Source organism: Ambystoma mexicanum, chromosome 10 (assembly GCF_040938575.1).
Source record: "Ambystoma mexicanum isolate Mex_15411 chromosome 10, UKY_AmexF1_1, whole genome shotgun sequence".
Classification (NCBI taxonomy): Eukaryota; Metazoa; Chordata; class Amphibia; order Caudata; family Ambystomatidae; genus Ambystoma; species Ambystoma mexicanum.
The window spans coordinates 521,916,859-521,932,164 of NC_090932.1; the positions used below are offsets into that span (position 1 = coordinate 521,916,859).

General features: G+C 46.2%; 27 non-coding genes and 20 pseudogenes across 27 annotated transcripts; all 47 read left to right on the top strand.

The window, feature by feature from the left end:
• The first annotated feature begins 612 nt into the window (after nt 1-612).
• Nucleotides 613-721, top strand: LOC138495960 (5S ribosomal RNA; annotated as a pseudogene).
• Nucleotides 722-827: 106 nt separating this feature from the next.
• Nucleotides 828-936, top strand: LOC138495068 (5S ribosomal RNA; annotated as a pseudogene).
• Nucleotides 937-1,042: 106 nt separating this feature from the next.
• On the top strand, nt 1,043-1,161 carry LOC138494098 (5S ribosomal RNA). Its single transcript, XR_011277060.1, has one exon. It is a non-coding gene; the product is annotated as a 5S ribosomal RNA (ribosomal RNA).
• Nucleotides 1,162-1,267: 106 nt separating this feature from the next.
• LOC138494528 (5S ribosomal RNA) lies at nt 1,268-1,386 on the top strand. The gene has a single exon (XR_011277450.1). It is a non-coding gene; the product is annotated as a 5S ribosomal RNA (ribosomal RNA).
• Nucleotides 1,387-1,850: 464 nt separating this feature from the next.
• Nucleotides 1,851-1,959, top strand: LOC138495961 (5S ribosomal RNA; annotated as a pseudogene).
• Nucleotides 1,960-2,065: 106 nt separating this feature from the next.
• On the top strand, nt 2,066-2,184 carry LOC138496693 (5S ribosomal RNA). The gene has a single exon (XR_011278181.1). It is a non-coding gene; the product is annotated as a 5S ribosomal RNA (ribosomal RNA).
• Nucleotides 2,185-2,290: 106 nt separating this feature from the next.
• On the top strand, nt 2,291-2,409 carry LOC138494483 (5S ribosomal RNA). The gene has a single exon (XR_011277409.1). It is a non-coding gene; the product is annotated as a 5S ribosomal RNA (ribosomal RNA).
• Nucleotides 2,410-2,515: 106 nt separating this feature from the next.
• LOC138494367 (5S ribosomal RNA) lies at nt 2,516-2,634 on the top strand. Its single transcript, XR_011277303.1, has one exon. It is a non-coding gene; the product is annotated as a 5S ribosomal RNA (ribosomal RNA).
• Nucleotides 2,635-3,097: 463 nt separating this feature from the next.
• LOC138495962 (5S ribosomal RNA) lies at nt 3,098-3,206 on the top strand (annotated as a pseudogene).
• Nucleotides 3,207-3,312: 106 nt separating this feature from the next.
• On the top strand, nt 3,313-3,421 carry LOC138495070 (5S ribosomal RNA; annotated as a pseudogene).
• A 106-nt stretch (nt 3,422-3,527) lies between these two features.
• On the top strand, nt 3,528-3,636 carry LOC138495261 (5S ribosomal RNA; annotated as a pseudogene).
• Nucleotides 3,637-3,742: 106 nt separating this feature from the next.
• LOC138493485 (5S ribosomal RNA) lies at nt 3,743-3,861 on the top strand. The gene has a single exon (XR_011276503.1). It is a non-coding gene; the product is annotated as a 5S ribosomal RNA (ribosomal RNA).
• Nucleotides 3,862-4,541: 680 nt separating this feature from the next.
• On the top strand, nt 4,542-4,660 carry LOC138493645 (5S ribosomal RNA). Its single transcript, XR_011276649.1, has one exon. It is a non-coding gene; the product is annotated as a 5S ribosomal RNA (ribosomal RNA).
• Nucleotides 4,661-4,766: 106 nt separating this feature from the next.
• Nucleotides 4,767-4,875, top strand: LOC138495266 (5S ribosomal RNA; annotated as a pseudogene).
• Nucleotides 4,876-5,350: 475 nt separating this feature from the next.
• LOC138495963 (5S ribosomal RNA) lies at nt 5,351-5,459 on the top strand (annotated as a pseudogene).
• A 106-nt stretch (nt 5,460-5,565) lies between these two features.
• On the top strand, nt 5,566-5,684 carry LOC138496114 (5S ribosomal RNA). Its single transcript, XR_011277673.1, has one exon. It is a non-coding gene; the product is annotated as a 5S ribosomal RNA (ribosomal RNA).
• A 106-nt stretch (nt 5,685-5,790) lies between these two features.
• LOC138495115 (5S ribosomal RNA) lies at nt 5,791-5,899 on the top strand (annotated as a pseudogene).
• Nucleotides 5,900-6,005: 106 nt separating this feature from the next.
• LOC138496115 (5S ribosomal RNA) lies at nt 6,006-6,124 on the top strand. Its single transcript, XR_011277674.1, has one exon. It is a non-coding gene; the product is annotated as a 5S ribosomal RNA (ribosomal RNA).
• Nucleotides 6,125-6,230: 106 nt separating this feature from the next.
• On the top strand, nt 6,231-6,349 carry LOC138493719 (5S ribosomal RNA). The gene has a single exon (XR_011276716.1). It is a non-coding gene; the product is annotated as a 5S ribosomal RNA (ribosomal RNA).
• A 106-nt stretch (nt 6,350-6,455) lies between these two features.
• LOC138494569 (5S ribosomal RNA) lies at nt 6,456-6,574 on the top strand. Its single transcript, XR_011277487.1, has one exon. It is a non-coding gene; the product is annotated as a 5S ribosomal RNA (ribosomal RNA).
• Nucleotides 6,575-7,029: 455 nt separating this feature from the next.
• Nucleotides 7,030-7,138, top strand: LOC138495965 (5S ribosomal RNA; annotated as a pseudogene).
• Nucleotides 7,139-7,244: 106 nt separating this feature from the next.
• LOC138493525 (5S ribosomal RNA) lies at nt 7,245-7,363 on the top strand. Its single transcript, XR_011276540.1, has one exon. It is a non-coding gene; the product is annotated as a 5S ribosomal RNA (ribosomal RNA).
• Nucleotides 7,364-7,469: 106 nt separating this feature from the next.
• LOC138497027 (5S ribosomal RNA) lies at nt 7,470-7,588 on the top strand. Its single transcript, XR_011278455.1, has one exon. It is a non-coding gene; the product is annotated as a 5S ribosomal RNA (ribosomal RNA).
• A 106-nt stretch (nt 7,589-7,694) lies between these two features.
• Nucleotides 7,695-7,813, top strand: LOC138494529 (5S ribosomal RNA). Its single transcript, XR_011277451.1, has one exon. It is a non-coding gene; the product is annotated as a 5S ribosomal RNA (ribosomal RNA).
• Nucleotides 7,814-8,277: 464 nt separating this feature from the next.
• LOC138495966 (5S ribosomal RNA) lies at nt 8,278-8,386 on the top strand (annotated as a pseudogene).
• Nucleotides 8,387-8,492: 106 nt separating this feature from the next.
• On the top strand, nt 8,493-8,611 carry LOC138493941 (5S ribosomal RNA). Its single transcript, XR_011276917.1, has one exon. It is a non-coding gene; the product is annotated as a 5S ribosomal RNA (ribosomal RNA).
• A 106-nt stretch (nt 8,612-8,717) lies between these two features.
• LOC138495450 (5S ribosomal RNA) lies at nt 8,718-8,826 on the top strand (annotated as a pseudogene).
• Nucleotides 8,827-8,932: 106 nt separating this feature from the next.
• LOC138496803 (5S ribosomal RNA) lies at nt 8,933-9,051 on the top strand. The gene has a single exon (XR_011278281.1). It is a non-coding gene; the product is annotated as a 5S ribosomal RNA (ribosomal RNA).
• Nucleotides 9,052-9,157: 106 nt separating this feature from the next.
• LOC138494831 (5S ribosomal RNA) lies at nt 9,158-9,276 on the top strand (annotated as a pseudogene).
• A 455-nt stretch (nt 9,277-9,731) lies between these two features.
• On the top strand, nt 9,732-9,840 carry LOC138495967 (5S ribosomal RNA; annotated as a pseudogene).
• Nucleotides 9,841-9,946: 106 nt separating this feature from the next.
• On the top strand, nt 9,947-10,065 carry LOC138493666 (5S ribosomal RNA). Its single transcript, XR_011276668.1, has one exon. It is a non-coding gene; the product is annotated as a 5S ribosomal RNA (ribosomal RNA).
• A 106-nt stretch (nt 10,066-10,171) lies between these two features.
• On the top strand, nt 10,172-10,290 carry LOC138494077 (5S ribosomal RNA). Its single transcript, XR_011277041.1, has one exon. It is a non-coding gene; the product is annotated as a 5S ribosomal RNA (ribosomal RNA).
• Nucleotides 10,291-10,396: 106 nt separating this feature from the next.
• Nucleotides 10,397-10,505, top strand: LOC138495317 (5S ribosomal RNA; annotated as a pseudogene).
• A 99-nt stretch (nt 10,506-10,604) lies between these two features.
• LOC138496815 (5S ribosomal RNA) lies at nt 10,605-10,723 on the top strand. The gene has a single exon (XR_011278292.1). It is a non-coding gene; the product is annotated as a 5S ribosomal RNA (ribosomal RNA).
• A 106-nt stretch (nt 10,724-10,829) lies between these two features.
• Nucleotides 10,830-10,948, top strand: LOC138494645 (5S ribosomal RNA; annotated as a pseudogene).
• Nucleotides 10,949-11,403: 455 nt separating this feature from the next.
• LOC138495968 (5S ribosomal RNA) lies at nt 11,404-11,512 on the top strand (annotated as a pseudogene).
• A 106-nt stretch (nt 11,513-11,618) lies between these two features.
• LOC138493539 (5S ribosomal RNA) lies at nt 11,619-11,737 on the top strand. The gene has a single exon (XR_011276552.1). It is a non-coding gene; the product is annotated as a 5S ribosomal RNA (ribosomal RNA).
• Nucleotides 11,738-11,843: 106 nt separating this feature from the next.
• Nucleotides 11,844-11,962, top strand: LOC138493643 (5S ribosomal RNA). The gene has a single exon (XR_011276647.1). It is a non-coding gene; the product is annotated as a 5S ribosomal RNA (ribosomal RNA).
• A 106-nt stretch (nt 11,963-12,068) lies between these two features.
• LOC138494531 (5S ribosomal RNA) lies at nt 12,069-12,187 on the top strand. The gene has a single exon (XR_011277452.1). It is a non-coding gene; the product is annotated as a 5S ribosomal RNA (ribosomal RNA).
• Nucleotides 12,188-12,651: 464 nt separating this feature from the next.
• On the top strand, nt 12,652-12,760 carry LOC138495969 (5S ribosomal RNA; annotated as a pseudogene).
• Nucleotides 12,761-12,866: 106 nt separating this feature from the next.
• On the top strand, nt 12,867-12,985 carry LOC138496705 (5S ribosomal RNA). The gene has a single exon (XR_011278192.1). It is a non-coding gene; the product is annotated as a 5S ribosomal RNA (ribosomal RNA).
• Nucleotides 12,986-13,091: 106 nt separating this feature from the next.
• LOC138494079 (5S ribosomal RNA) lies at nt 13,092-13,210 on the top strand. Its single transcript, XR_011277042.1, has one exon. It is a non-coding gene; the product is annotated as a 5S ribosomal RNA (ribosomal RNA).
• Nucleotides 13,211-13,316: 106 nt separating this feature from the next.
• Nucleotides 13,317-13,435, top strand: LOC138494884 (5S ribosomal RNA; annotated as a pseudogene).
• A 464-nt stretch (nt 13,436-13,899) lies between these two features.
• On the top strand, nt 13,900-14,008 carry LOC138495971 (5S ribosomal RNA; annotated as a pseudogene).
• A 106-nt stretch (nt 14,009-14,114) lies between these two features.
• LOC138496117 (5S ribosomal RNA) lies at nt 14,115-14,233 on the top strand. The gene has a single exon (XR_011277676.1). It is a non-coding gene; the product is annotated as a 5S ribosomal RNA (ribosomal RNA).
• A 106-nt stretch (nt 14,234-14,339) lies between these two features.
• LOC138493796 (5S ribosomal RNA) lies at nt 14,340-14,458 on the top strand. Its single transcript, XR_011276786.1, has one exon. It is a non-coding gene; the product is annotated as a 5S ribosomal RNA (ribosomal RNA).
• A 106-nt stretch (nt 14,459-14,564) lies between these two features.
• LOC138493806 (5S ribosomal RNA) lies at nt 14,565-14,683 on the top strand. The gene has a single exon (XR_011276795.1). It is a non-coding gene; the product is annotated as a 5S ribosomal RNA (ribosomal RNA).
• The last annotated feature ends 623 nt before the right edge of the window (nt 14,684-15,306 follow it).

Genomic DNA, 15,306 nt, shown 5'->3' on the forward strand with positions numbered 1-15,306 from the left:
ATTTCTCAATTGGCTTTCAAAACTGCATGGTCTAGCCAACTAGATGCTTAAAGGTACAAATCTCAGAAGGCCCAGAGCCTACGGCCACACCACACAGTGTCGGGCCTTGTTAGTACCTGGATGGGAGACCGCCTGGGAATACCAGGTTCTGTAGGCTTTTTTTGTGCTCTATGATTAGTAATTGTGCCACTTCTCAATTTCTTTTTAAATTTGCTTATGATTCCAAAATAAATGTATCCCTTTTAATAGCGGAAATGTTGGACAACAACATGAGGGCTGGCGCTACCTATTTACATAAAATTAACATACGGGTAGTGTGTTCATGGGTAATAAATCTACCTTCACATGTAATGCAGTTCAGAGAATATTGAGTCCATAAAGAGTCTTGAAAGAAAGCCATGGTTGTGTTGGTTGTTCTCTCCAACCCCCTGCAACAGAAACAGGATGGATGGAGTAAAGTTATCCTACCAGACATAGGAGTCCTGAATGGGCCCACAAGTCTTATATATCTCGCCTGATCGGGTGATGAGCGTGGTATCATGTTGCAAGTGGCTTTATGGCTTAGCTTACTAACTGTAAATGCATAAGAGTAATACTCTTAGCATTTCTCAATTTTAGGGCTACACCACAATGAATGCGCCCGATCTCGGAAGCTAAGCAGTTTCGGGCCTAGTTAGTACCTGGATGGGAGACCGCCTGGGAATACCAGGTGCTGTAGGCTTTTTTGTGCTCCATGTTCAGGCAGTGAGCCATTTCTCAATTGGCTTTCAAAACTGCATGGTCTAGCCAACTAGAGGCTTAAAGGTACAAATCTCAGAAGGCCCAGAGCCTACGGCCACACCACACTGAATGCGTCTGATCTCAGAAGCTAAGCAGTGTCGGGCCTAGTTAGTACCTGGATGGGAGACCGCCTGGGAATACCAGGTGCTGTAGGCTTTTTTGTGCTCCATGTTCAGGCAGTGAGCCATTTCTCAATTGGCTTTCAAAACTGCATGGTCTAGCCAACTAGATGCTTAAAGGTACAAATCTCAGAAGGCCCAGAGCCTACGGCCACACCACACTGAATGCGCCTGATCTCGTCTGATCTCAGAAGCTAAGCAGTGTCAGGCCTAGTTAGTACCTGGATGGGAGACCACCTGGGAATACCAGGTGCTGTAGTCTTTTTTGTGCTCCATGTTCAGGCAGTGAGCCATTTCTCAATTGGCTTTCAAAACTGCATGGTCTAGCCAACTAGATGCTTAAAGGTACAAATCTCAGAAGGCCCAGAGCCTACGGCCACACCACACTGAATGTGCCTGATCTTGTCTGATCTCAGAAGCTAAGCAGTGTCAGGCCTAGTTAGTACCTGGATGGGAGACCGCCTGGGAATACCAGGTGCTGTAGGCTTTTTTGTGCTCTATGATTAGTAATTGTGCCACTTCTCAATTTCTTTTTAAATTTGCTTATGATTCCAAAATAAATGTATCCCTTTTAATAGCGGAAATGTTGGACAACAACATGAGGGCTGGCGCTACCTATTTACATAAAATTAACATACGGGTAGTGTGTTCATGGGTAATAAATCTACCTTCACATGTAATGCAGTTCAGAGAATATTGAGTCCATAAAGAGTCTTGAAAGAAAGCCATGGTTGTGTTGGTTGTTCTCTCCAACTCCCTGCAACAGAAACAGGATGGATGGAGTAAAGTTATCCTACCAGACATAGGAGTCCTGAATGGGCCCACAAGTCTTATATATCTCGCCTGATCGAGCCTGATCGGGTGATGAGCGTGGTATCATGTTGCAAGTGGCTTTATGGCTTAGCTTACTAACTGTAAATGCATAAGAGTAATACTCTTAGCATTTCTCAATTTTAGGGCTACACCACAATGAATGCGCCCGATCTCGGAAGCTAAGCAGTTTCGGGCCTAGTTAGTACCTGGATGGGAGACCGCCTGGGAATACCAGGTGCTGTAGGCTTTTTTGTGCTCCATGTTCAGGCAGTGAGCCATTTCTCAATTGGCTTTCAAAACTGCATGGTCTAGCCAACTAGATGCTTAAAGGTACAAATCTCAGAAGGCCCAGAGCCTACGGCCACACCACACTGAATGCTCCTGATCTCGTCTGATCTCAGAAGCTAAGCAGTGTCGGGCCTAGTTAGTACCTGGATGGGAGACCGCCTGGGAATACCAGGTGCTGTAGGCTTTTTTGTGCTCCATGTTCAGGCAGTGAGCCATTTCTCAATTGGCTTTCAAAACTGCATGGTCTAGCCAACTAGATGCTTAAAGGTACAAATCTCAGAAGGCCCAGAGCCTACGGCCACACCACACTGAATGCGCCTGATCTCGTCTGATCTCAGAAGCTAAGCAGTGTCGGGCCTAGTTAGTACCTGGATAGGAGACCGCCTTGGAATACCAGGTGCTGTATGCTTTTTTGTGCTCCATGTTCAGGCAGTGAGCCATTTCTCAATTGGCTTTCGAAACTGCATGGTCTAGCCAACTAGATGCTTAAAGGTACAAATCTCAGAAGTCCCAGAGCCTACGGCCACACCACACTGAATGTGCCTGATCTCGTCTGATCTCAGAAGCTAAGCAGTGTCGGGGCTAGTTAGTACCTGGATGGGAGACCGCCTGGGAATACCAGGTGCTGTAGGCTTTTTGTGCTCTATGATTAGTAATTGTGCCACTTCTCAATTTCTTTTTAAATTTGCTTATGATTCCAAAATAAATGTATCCCTTTTAATAGCGGAAATGTTGGACAACAACATGAGGGCTGGCGCTACCTATTTACATAAAATGAACATACGGGTAGTGTGTTCATGGGTAATAAATCTACCTTCACATGTAATGCAGTTCAGAGAATATTGAGTCCATAAAGAGTCTTGAAAGAAAGCCATGGTTGTGTTGGTTGTTCTCTCCAACTCCCTGCAACAGAAACAGGATGGATGGAGTAAAGTTATCCTACCAGACATAGGAGTCCTGAATGGGCCCACAAGTCTTATATATCTCGCCTGATCGAGCCTGATCGGGTGATGAGCGTGGTATCATGTTGCAAGTGGCTTTATGGCTTAGCTTACTAACTGTAAATGCATAAGAGTAATACTCTTAGCATTTCTCAATTTTAGGGCTACACCACAATGAATGCGCCCGATCTCGGAAGCTAAGCAGTTTCGGGCCTAGTTAGTACCTGGATGGGAGACCGCCTGGGAATACCAGGTGCTGTAGGCTTTTTTGTGCTCCATGTTCAGGCAGTGAGCCATTTCTCAATTGGCTTTCAAAACTGCATGGTCTAGCCAACTAGATGCTTAAAGGTACAAATCTCAGAAGGCCCAGAGCCTACGGCCACACCACACTGAATGCGTCTGATCTCAGAAGCTAAGCAGTGTCGGGCCTAGTTAGTACCTGGATGGGAGACCGCCTGGGAATACCAGGTGCTGTAGGCTTTTTTGTGCTCCATGTTCAGGCAGTGAGCCATTTCTCAATTGGCTTTCAAAACTGCATGGTCTAGCCAACTAGATGCTTAAAGGTACAAATCTCAGACGGCCCAGAGCCTACGGCCACACCACACTGAATGCGTCTGATCTCAGAAGCTAAGCAGTGTCAGGCCTAGTTAGTACCTGGATGGGAGACCGCCTGGGAATACCAGGTGCTGTAGGCTTTTTTGTGCTCCATGTTCAGGCAGTGAGCCATTTCTCAATTGCCTTTCAAAACTGCATGGTCTAGCCAACTAGATGCTTAAAGGTACAAATCTCAGAAGGCCCAGAGCCTACGGCCACACCACACTGAATGTGCCTGATCTCGTCTGATCTCAGAAGCTAAGCAGTGTCGGGCCTAGTTAGTACCTGGATGGGAGACCGCCTGGGAATACCAGGTGCTGTAGGCTTTTTTGTGCTCTATGATTAGTAAGTGTGCCACTTCTCAATTTCTTTTTAAATTTGCTTATGATTCCAAAATAAATGTATCCCTTTTAATAGCGGAAATGTTGGACAACAACATGAGGGCTGGCGCTACCTATTTACATAAAATTAACATACGGGTAGTGTGTTCATGGGTAATAAATCTACCTTCACATGTAATGCAGTTCAGAGAATATTGAGTCCATAAAGAGTCTTGAAAGAAAGCCATGGTTGTGTTGGTTGTTCTCTCCAACTCCCTGCAACAGAAACAGGATGGATGGAGTAAAGTTATCCAACCAGACATAAGAGTCCTGAATGGGCCCACAAGTCTTATATATCTCGCCTGATCGAGCGCTGATCGGGTGATGAGCGTGGTATCATGTTGCAAGTGGCTTTATGGCTTAGCTTACTAACTGTAAATGCATAAGAGTAATACTCTTAGCATTTCTCAATTTTAGGGCTACACCACAATGAATGCGCCCGATCTCGGAAGCTAAGCAGTTTCGGGCCTAGTTAGTACCTGGATGGGAGACCGCCTGGGAATACCAGGTGCTGGAGGCTTTTTTGTGCTCCATGTTCAGGCAGTGAGCCATTTCTCAATTGGCTTTCAAAACTGCATGGTCTAGCCAACTAGATGCTTAAAGGTACAAATCTCAGAAGGCCCAGAGCCTACGGCCACACCACACTGAATGCGCCTGATTTCGTCTGATCTCAGAAGCTAAGCAGTGTGGGGCCTAGTTAGTACCTGGATGGGAGACCGCCTGGGAATACCAGGTGCTGTAGGCTTTTTTGTGCTCCATGTTCAGGCAGTGAGCCATTTCTCAATTGGCTTTCAAAACTGCATGGTCTAGCCAACTAGATGCTTAAAGGTACAAATCTCAGAAGGCCCAGAGCCTACGGCCACACCACACTGAATGCGTCTGATCTCAGAAGCTAAGCAGTGTCGGGCCTAGTTAGTACCTGGATGGGAGACCACCTGGGAATACCAGGTTCTGTAGGCTTTTTTGTGCTCTATGATTAGTAATTGTGCCACTTCTCAATTTCTTTTTAAATTTGCTTATGATTCCAAAATAAATGTATCCCTTTTAATAGCGGAAATGTTGGACAACAACATGAGGGCTGGCGCTACCTATTTACATAAAAGTAACATACGGGTAGTGTGTTCATGGGTAATAAATCTACCTTCACATGTAATGCAGTTCAGAGAATATTGAGTCCATAAAGAGTCTTGAAAGAAAGCCATGGTTGTGTTGGTTGTTCTCTCCAACTCCCTGCAACAGAAACAGGATGGATGGAGTAAAGTTATCCAACCAGACATAGGAGTCCTGAATGGGCCCACAAGTCTTATATATCTCGCCTGATCGAGCCTGATCGAGCGCTGATCGGGTGATGAGCGTGGTATCATGTTGCAAGTGGCTTTATGGCTTAGCTTACTAACTGTAAATGCATAAGAGTAATACTCTTAGCATTTCTCAATTTTAGGGCTACACCACAATGAATGCGCCCGATCTCGGAAGCTAAGCAGTTTCGGGCCTAGTTAGTACCTGGATGGGAGACCGCCTGGGAATACCAGGTGCTGTAGGCTTTTTTGTGCTCCATGTTCAGGCAGTGAGCCATTTCTCAATTGGCTTTCAAAACTGCATGGTCTAGCCAACTAGATGCTTAAAGGTACAAATCTCAGAAGGCCCAGAGCCTACGGCCACACCACACTGAATGCGCCTGATCTCGTCTGATCTCAGAAGCTAAGCAGTGTCGGGCCTAGTTAGTACCTGGATGGGAGACCGCCTGGGAATACCAGGTGCTGTAGGCTTTTTTGTGCTCCATGTTCAGGCAGTGAGCCATTTCTCAATTGGCTTTCAAAACTGCATGGTCTAGCCAACTAGATGCTTAAAGGTACAAATCTCAGAAGGCCCAGAGCCTACGGCCACACCACACTGAATGCGCCTGATCTCAGAAGCTAAGCATTGTCGGGCCTAGTTAGTACCTGGATGGGAGACCGCCTGGGAATACCAGGTGCTGTAGGCTTTTTTGTGCTCCATGTTCAGGCAGTGAGCCAATTCTCAATTGGCTTTCAAAACTGCATGGTCTAGCCAACTAGATGCTTAAAGGTACAAATCTCAGAAGGCCCAGAGCCTACGGCCACACCACACTGAATGCGCCTGATCTCGTCTGATCTCAGAAGCTAAGCAGTGTCGGGCCTAGTTAGTACCTGGATGGGAGACCGCCTGGGAATACCAGGTGCTGTAGGCTTTTTTGTGCTCCATGTTCAGGCAGTGAGCCATTTCTCAATTGGCTTTCAAAACTGCATGGTCTAGCCAACTAGATGTTTAAAGGTACAAATCTCAGAAGGCCCACAGCCTACGGCCACACCACACTGAATGCGCCTGATCTTGTCTGATCTCAGAAGCTAAGCAGTGTCGGGCCTAGTTAGTACCTGGATGGGAGACCGCCTGGGAATACCAGGTGCTGTAGGCTTTTTTGTGCTCCATGTTCAGGCAGTGAGCCATTTCTCAATTGGCTTTCAAAACTGCATGGTCTAGCCAACTAGATGCTTAAAGGTACAAATCTCAGAAGGCCCAGAGCCTACGGCCACACCACACTGAATGCGCCTGATCTCGTCTGATATCAGAAGCTAAGCAGTGTCGGGCCTTGTTAGTACCTGGATGGGAGACCGCCTGGGAATACCAGGTTCTGTAGGCTTTTTTTGTGCTCTATGATTAGTAATTGTGCCACTTCTCAATTTCTTTTTAAATTTGCTTATGATTCCAAAATAAATGTATCCCTTTTAATAGCGGAAATGTTGGACAACAACATGAGGGCTGGCGCTACCTATTTACATAAAATTAACATACGGGTAGTGTGTTCATGGGTAATAAATCTACCTTCACATGTAATGCAGTTCAGAGAATATTGAGTCCATAAAGAGTCTTGAAAGAAAGCCATGGTTGTGTTGGTTGTTCTCTCCAACCCCCTGCAACAGAAACAGGATGGATGGAGTAAAGTTATCCTACCAGACATAGGAGTCCTGAATGGGCCCACAAGTCTTATATATCTCGCCTGATCGGGTGATGAGCGTGGTATCATGTTGCAAGTGGCTTTATGGCTTAGCTTACTAACTGTAAATGCATAAGAGTAATACTCTTAGCATTTCTCAATTTTAGGGCTACACCACAATGAATGCGCCCGATCTCGGAAGCTAAGCAGTTTCGGGCCTAGTTAGTACCTGGATGGGAGACCGCCTGGGAATACCAGGTGCTGTAGGCTTTTTTGTGCTCCATGTTCAGGCAGTGAGCCATTTCTCAATTGGCTTTCAAAACTGCATGGTCTAGCCAACTAGATGCTTAAAGGTACAAATCTCAGAAGGCCCAGAGCCTACGGCCACACCACACTGAATGCGCCTGATCTCGTCTGATCTCAGAAGCTAAGTAGTGTCGGGCCTAGTTAGTACCTGGATGGGAGACCGCCTGGGAATACCAGGTGCTGTAGGCTTTTTTGTGCTCCATGTTCAGGCAGTGAGCCATTTCTCAATTGGCTTTCAAAACTGCATGGTCTAGCCAACTAGATGCTTAAAGGTACAAATCTCAGAAGGCCCAGAGCCTACGGCCACACCACACTGAATGCGCCTGATCTCGTCTGATCTCAGAAGCTAAGCAGTGTTGGGCCTAGTTAGTACCTGGATGGGAGACCACCTGGGAATACCAGGTGCTGTAGTCTTTTTTGTGCTCCATGTTCAGGCAGTGAGCCATTTCTCAATTGGCTTTCAAAACTGCATGGTCTAGCCAACTAGATGCTTAAAGGTACAAATCTCAGAAGGCCCAGAGCCTACGGCCACACCACACTGAATGTGCCTGATCTTGTCTGATCTCAGAAGCTAAGCAGTGTCAGGCCTAGTTAGTACCTGGATGGGAGACCGCCTGGGAATACCAGGTGCTGTAGGCTTTTTTGTGCTCTATGATTAATAATTGTGCCACTTCTCAATTTCTTTTTAAATTTGCTTATGATTCCAAAATAAATGTATCCCTTTTAATAGCGGAAATGTTGGACAACAACATGAGGGCTGGCGCTACCTATTTACATAAAATTAACATACGGGTAGTGTGTTCATGGGTAATAAATCTACCTTCACATGTAATGCAGTTCAGAGAATATTGAGTCCATAAAGAGTCTTGAAAGAAAGCCATGGTTGTGTTGGTTGTTCTCTCCAACTCCCTGCAACAGAAACAGGATGGATGGAGTAAAGTTATCCTACCAGACATAGGAGTCCTGAATGGGCCCACAAGTCTGATATATCTCGCCTGATCGAGCCTGATCGGGTGATGAGCGTGGTATCATGTTGCAAGTGGCTTTATGGCTTAGCTTACTAACTGTAAATGCATAAGAGTAATACTCTTAGCATTTCTCAATTTTAGGGCTACACCACAATGAATGCGCCCGATCTCGGAAGCTAAGCAGTTTCGGGCCTAGTTAGTACCTGGATGGGAGACCGCCTGGGAATACCAGGTGCTGTAGGCTTTTTTGTGCTCCATGTTCAGGCAGTGAGCCATTTCTCAATTGGCTTTCAAAACTGCATGGTCTAGCCAACTAGATGCTTAAAGGTACAAATCTCAGAAGGCCCAGAGCCTACGGCCACACCACACTGAATGCTCCTGATCTGGTCTGATCTCAGAAGCTAAGCAGTGTCGGGCCTAGTTAGTACCTGGATGGGAGACCGCCTGGGAATACCAGGTGCTGTAGGCTTTTTTGTGCTCCATGTTCAGGCAGTGAGCCATTTCTCAATTGGCTTTCAAAACTGCATGGTCTAGCCAACTAGATGCTTAAAGGTACAAATCTCAGAAGGCCCAGAGCCTACGGCCACACCACACTGAATGTGCCTGATCCCAGAAGCTAAGCATTGTCGGGCCTAGTTAGTACCTGGATGGGAGACCGCCTGGGAATACCAGGTGCTGTAGGCTTTTTTGTGCTCCATGTTCAGGCAGTGAGCCATTTCTCAATTGGCTTTCAAAACTGCATGGTCTAGCCAACTAGATGCTTAAAGGTACAAATCTCAGAAGGCCCAGAGCCTACAGCCACACCACACTGAATGCGCCTGATCTCGTCTGATCTCAGAAGCTAAGCAGTGTCGGGCCTAGTTAGTACCTGGATGGGAGACCGCCTGGGAATACCAGGTGCTGTAGGCTTTTTTGTGCTCCATGTTCAGGCAGTGAGCCATTTCTCAATTGGCTTTCAAAACTGCATGGTCTAGCCAACTATATGCTTAAAGGTACAAATCTCAGAAGGCCCAGAGCCTACGGCCACACCACACTGAATGCGCCTGATCTCGTCTGATATCAGAAGCTAAGCAGTGTCGTGCCTTGTTAGTACCTGGATGGGAGACCGCCTGGGAATACCAGGTTCTGTAGGCTTTTTTTGTGCTCTATGATTAGTAATTGTGCCACTTCTCAATTTCTTTTTAAATTTGCTTATGATTCCAAAATAAATGTATCCCTTTTAATAGCGGAAATGTTGGACAACAACATGAGGGCTGGCGCTACCTATTTACATAAAATTAACATACGGGTAGTGTGTTCATGGGTAATAAATCTACCTTCACATGTAATGCAGTTCAGAGAATATTGAGTCCATAAAGAGTCTTGAAAGAAAGCCATGGTTGTGTTGGTTGTTCTCTCCAACCCCCTGCAACAGAAACAGGATGGATGGAGTAAAGTTATCCTACCAGACATAGGAGTCCTGAATGGGCCCACAAGTCTTATATATCTCGCCTGATCGGGTGATGAGCGTGGTATCATGTTGCAAGTGGCTTTATGGCTTAGCTTACTAACTGTAAATGCATAAGAGTAATACTCTTAGCATTTCTCAATTTTAGGGCTACACCACAATGAATGCGCCCGATCTCGGAAGCTAAGCAGTTTCGGGCCTAGTTAGTACCTGGATGGGAGACCGCCTGGGAATACCAGGTGCTGTAGGCTTTTTTGTGCTCCATGTTCAGGCAGTGAGCCATTTCTCAATTGGCTTTCAAAACTGCATGGTCTAGCCAACTAGATGCTTAAAGGTACAAATCTCAGAAAGCCCAGAGCCTACGGCCACACCACACTGAATGCTCCTGATCTCGTCTGATCTCAGAAGTTAAGCAGTGTCGGGCCTAGTTAGTACCTGGATGGGAGACCGCCTGGGAATACCAGGTGCTGTAGGCTTTTTTGTGCTCCATGTTCAGGCAGTGAGCCATTTCTCAATTGGCTTTCAAAACTGCATGGTCTAGCCAACTAGATGCTTAAAGGTACAAATCTCAGAAGGCCCAGAGCCTACGGCCACACCACACTGAATGCGCCTGATCTCGTCTGATCTCAGAAGCTAAGCAGTGTCGGGCCTAGTTAGTACCTGGATGGGAGACCGCCTTGGAATACCAGGTGCTGTATGCTTTTTTGTGCTCCATGTTCAGGCAGTGAGCCATTTCTCAATTGGCTTTCAAAACTTCATGGTCTAGCCAACTAGATGCTTAAAGGTACAAATCTCAGAAGTCCCAGAGCCTACGGCCACACCACACTGAATGCGCCTGATCCCAGAAGCTAAGCATTGTCGGGCCTAGTTAGTACCTGGATGGGAGACCGCCTGGGAATACCAGGTGCTGTAGGCTTTTTTGTGCTCCATGTTCAGGCAGTGAGCCATTTCTCAATTGGCTTTCAAAACTGCATGGTCTAGCCAACTAGATGCTTAAAGGTACAAATCTCAGAAGGCCTACAGCCACACCACACTGAATGCGCCTGATCTCGTCTGATCTCAGAAGCTAAGCAGTGTCGGGCCTAGTTAGTACCTGGATGGGAGACCGCCTGGGAATACCAGGTGCTGTAGGCTTTTTTGTGCTCCATGTTCAGGCAGTGAGCCATTTCTCAATTGGCTTTCAAAACTGCATGGTCTAGCCAACTATATGCTTAAAGGTACAAATCTCAGAAGGCCCAGAGCCTACGGCCACACCACATTGAATGCGCCTGATCTCGTCTGATATCAGAAGCTAAGCAGTGTCGGGCCTTGTTAGTACCTGGATGGGAGACCGCCTGGGAATACCAGGTTCTGTAGGCTTTTTTTGTGCTCTATGATTAGTAATTGTGCCACTTCTCAATTTCTTTTTAAATTTGCTTATGATTCCAAAATAAATGTATCCCTTTTAATAGCGGAAATGTTGGACAACAACATGAGGGCTGGCGCTACCTATTTACATAAAATTAACATACGGGTAGTGTGTTCATGGGTAATAAATCTACCTTCACATGTAATGCAGTTCAGAGAATATTGAGTCCATAAAGAGTCTTGAAAGAAAGCCATGGTTGTGTTGGTTGTTGTCTCCAACCCCCTGCAACAGAAACAGGATGGATGGAGTAAAGTTATCCTACCAGACATAGGAGTCCTGAATGGGCCCACAAGTCTTATATATCTCGCCTGATCGGGTGATGAGCGTGTTATCATGTTGCAAGTGGCTTTATGGCTTAGCTTACTAACTGTAAATGCATAAGAGTAATACTCTTAGCATTTCTCAATTTTAGGGCTACACCACAATGAATGCGCCCGATCTCGGAAGCTAAGCAGTTTCGGGCCTAGTTAGTACCTGGATGGGAGACCGCCTGGGAATACCAGGTGCTGTAGGCTTTTTTGTGCTCCATGTTCAGGCAGTGAGCCATTTCTCAATTGGCTTTCAAAACTGCATGGTCTAGCCAACTAGATGCTTAAAGGTACAAATCTCAGAAGGCCCAGAGCCTACGGCCACACCACACTGAATGCGCCTGATTTCGTCTGATCTCAGAAGCTAAGCAGTGTCGGGCCTAGTTAGTACCTGGATGGGAGACCGCCTGGGAATACCAGGTGCTGTAGGCTTTTTTGTGCTCCATGTTCAGGCAGTGAGCCATTTCTCAATTGGCTTTCAAAACTGCATGGTCTAGCCAACTAGATGCTTAAAGGTACAAATCTCAGAAGGCCCAGAGCCTATGGCCACACCACACTGAATGCGCCTGATCTCGTCTGATCTCAGAAGCTAAGCAGTGTCGGGCCTAGTTAGTACCTGGATGGGAGACCACCTGGGAATACCAGGTGCTGTAGTCTTTTTTGTGCTCCATGTTCAGGCAGTGAGCCATTTCTCAATTGGCTTTCAAAACTGCATGGTCTAGCCAACTAGATGCTTAAAGGTACAAATCTCAGAAGGCCCAGAGCCTACGGCCACACCACACTGAATGTGCCTGATCTTGTCTGATCTCAGAAGCTAAGCAGTGTCAGGCCTAGTTAGTACCTGGATGGGAGACCGCCTGGGAATACCAGGTGCTGTAGGCTTTTTTGTGCTCTATGATTAGTAATTGTGCCACTTCTCAATTTCTTTTTAAATTTGCTTATGATTCCAAAATAAATGTATCCCTTTTAATAGCGGAAATGTTGGACAACAACATGAGGGCTGGCGCTACCTATTTACATAAAATTAACATACGGGTAGTGTGTTCATGGGTAATAAATCTACCTTCACATGTAATGCAGTTCAGAGAATATTGAGTCCATAAAGAGTCTTGAAAGAAAGCCATGGTTGTGTTGGTTGTTCTCTCCAACTCCCTGCAACAGAAACAGGATGGATGGAGTAAAGTTATCCTACCAGACATAGGAGTCCTGAATGGGCCCACAAGTCTTATATATCTCGCCTGATCGAGCCTGATCGGGTGATGAGCGTGGTATCATGTTGCAAGTGGCTTTATGGCTTAGCTTACTAACTGTAAATGCATAAGAGTAATACTCTTAGCGTTTCTCAATTTTAGGGCTACACCACAATGAATGCGCCCGATCTCGGAAGCTAAGCAGTTTCGGGCCTAGTTAGTACCTGGATGGGAGACCGCCTGGGAATACCAGGTGCTGTAGGCTTTTTTGTGCTCCATGTTCAGGCAGTGAGCCATTTCTCAATTGGCTTTCAAAACTGCATGGTCTAGCCAACTAGATGCTTAAAGGTACAAATCTCAGAAAGCCCAGAGCCTACGGCCACACCACACTGAATGCTCCTGATCTCGTCTGATCTCAGAAGCTAAGCAGTGTCGGGCCTAGTTAGTACCTGGATGGGAGACCGCCTGGGAATACCAGGTGCTGTAGGCTTTTTTGTGCTCCATGTTCAGGCAGTGAGCCATTTCTCAATTGGCTTTCAAAACTGCATGGTCTAGCCAACTAGATGCTTAAAGGTACAAATCTCAGAAGGCCCAGAGCCTACGGCCACACCACACTGAATGCGCCTGATCTCGTCTGATCTCAGAAGCTAAGCAGTGTCGGGCCTAGTTAGTACCTGGATGGGAGACCGCCTTGGAATACCAGGTGCTGTATGCTTTTTTGTGCTCCATGTTCAGGCAGTGAGCCATTTCTCAATTGGCTTTCAAAACTTCATGGTCTAGCCAACTAGATGCTTAAAGGTACAAATCTCAGAAGTTCCAGAGCCTATGGCCACACCACACTGTTTGTGCATGATCTCGTCTGATCTCAGAAGCTAAGCAGTGTCGGGGCTAGTTAGTACCTGGATGGGAGACCGCCTGGGAATACCAGGTGCTGTAGGCTTTTTTGTGCTCTATGATTAGTAATTGTGCCACTTCTCAATTTCTTTTTAAATTTGCTTATGATTCCAAAATAAATGTATCCCTTTTAATAGCGGAAATGTTGGACAACAACATGAGGGCTGGCGCTACCTATTTACATAAAATGAACATACGGGTAGTGTGTTCATGGGTAATAAATCTACCTTCACATGTAATGCAGTTCAGAGAATATTGAGTCCATAAAGAGTCTTGAAAGAAAGCCATGGTTGTGTTGGTTGTTCTCTCCAACTCCCTGCAACAGAAACAGGATGGATGGAGTAAAGTTATCCTACCAGACATAGGAGTCCTGAATGGGCCCACAAGTCTTATATATCTCGCCTGATCGAGCCTGATCGGGTGATGAGCGTGGTATCATGTTGCAAGTGGCTTTATGGCTTAGCTTACTAACTGTAAATGCATAAGAGTAATACTCTTAGCATTTCTCAATTTTAGGGCTACACCACAATGAATGCGCCCGATCTCGGAAGCTAAGCAGTTTCGGGCCTAGTTAGTACCTGGATGGGAGACCGCCTGGGAATACCAGGTGCTGTAGGCTTTTTTGTGCTCCATGTTCAGGCAGTGAGCCATTTCTCAATTGGCTTTCAAAACTGCATGGTCTAGCCAACTAGATGCTTAAAGGTACAAATCTCAGAAGGCCCAGAGCCTACGGCCACACCACACTGAATGCGCCTGATCTCGTCTGATCTCAGAAGCTAAGCAGTGTCGGGCCTAGTTAGTACCTGGATGGGAGACCGCCTGGGAATACCAGGTGCTGTAGGCTTTTTTGTGCTCCATGTTCAGGCAGTGAGCCATTTCTCAATTGGCTTTCAAAACTGCATGGTCTAGCCAACTAGATGCTTAAAGGTACAAATCTCAGACGGCCCAGAGCCTACGGCCACACCACACTGAATGCGCCTGATCTCGTCTGATCTCAGAAGCTAAGCAGTGTCAGGCCTAGTTAGTACCTGGATGGGAGACCGCCTGGGAATACCAGGTGCTGTAGGCTTTTTTGTGCTCCATGTTCAGGCAGTGAGCCATTTCTCAATTGGCTTTCAAAACTGCATGGTCTAGCCAACTAGATGCTTAAAGGTACAAATCTCAGAAGGCCCAGAGCCTACGGCCACACCACACTGAATGTGCCTGATCTCGTCTGATCTCAGAAGCTAAGCAGTGTCGGGCCTAGTTAGTACCTGGATGGGAGACCGCCTGGGAATACCAGGTGCTGTAGTCTTTTTTGTGCTCTATGATTAGTAAGTGTGCCACTTCTCAATTTCTTTTTAAATTTGCTTATGATTCCAAAATAAATGTATCCCTTTTAATAGCGGAAATGTTGGACAACAACATGAGGGCTGGCGCTACCTATTTACATAAAATTAACATACGGGTAGTGTGTTCATGGGTAATAAATCTACCTTCACATGTAATGCAGTTCAGAGAATATTGAGTCCATAAAGAGTCTTGAAAGAAAGCCATGGTTGTGTTGGTTGTTCTCTCCAACTCCCTGCAACAGAAACAGGATGGATGGAGTAAAGTTATCCAACCAGACATAAGAGTCCTGAATGGGCCCACAAGTCTTATATATCTCGCCTGATCGAGCGCTGATCGGGTGATGAGCGTGGTATCATGTTGCAAGTGGCTTTATGGCTTAGCTTACTAACTGTAAATGCATAAGAGTAATACTCTTAGCATTTCTCAATTTTAGGGCTACACCACAATGAATGCGCCCGATCTCGGAAGCTAAGCAGTTTCGGGCCTAGTTAGTACCTGGATGGGAGACCGCCTGGGAATACCAGGTGCTGGAGGCTTTTTTGTGCTCCATGTTCAGGCAGTGAGCCATTTCTCAATTGGCTTTCA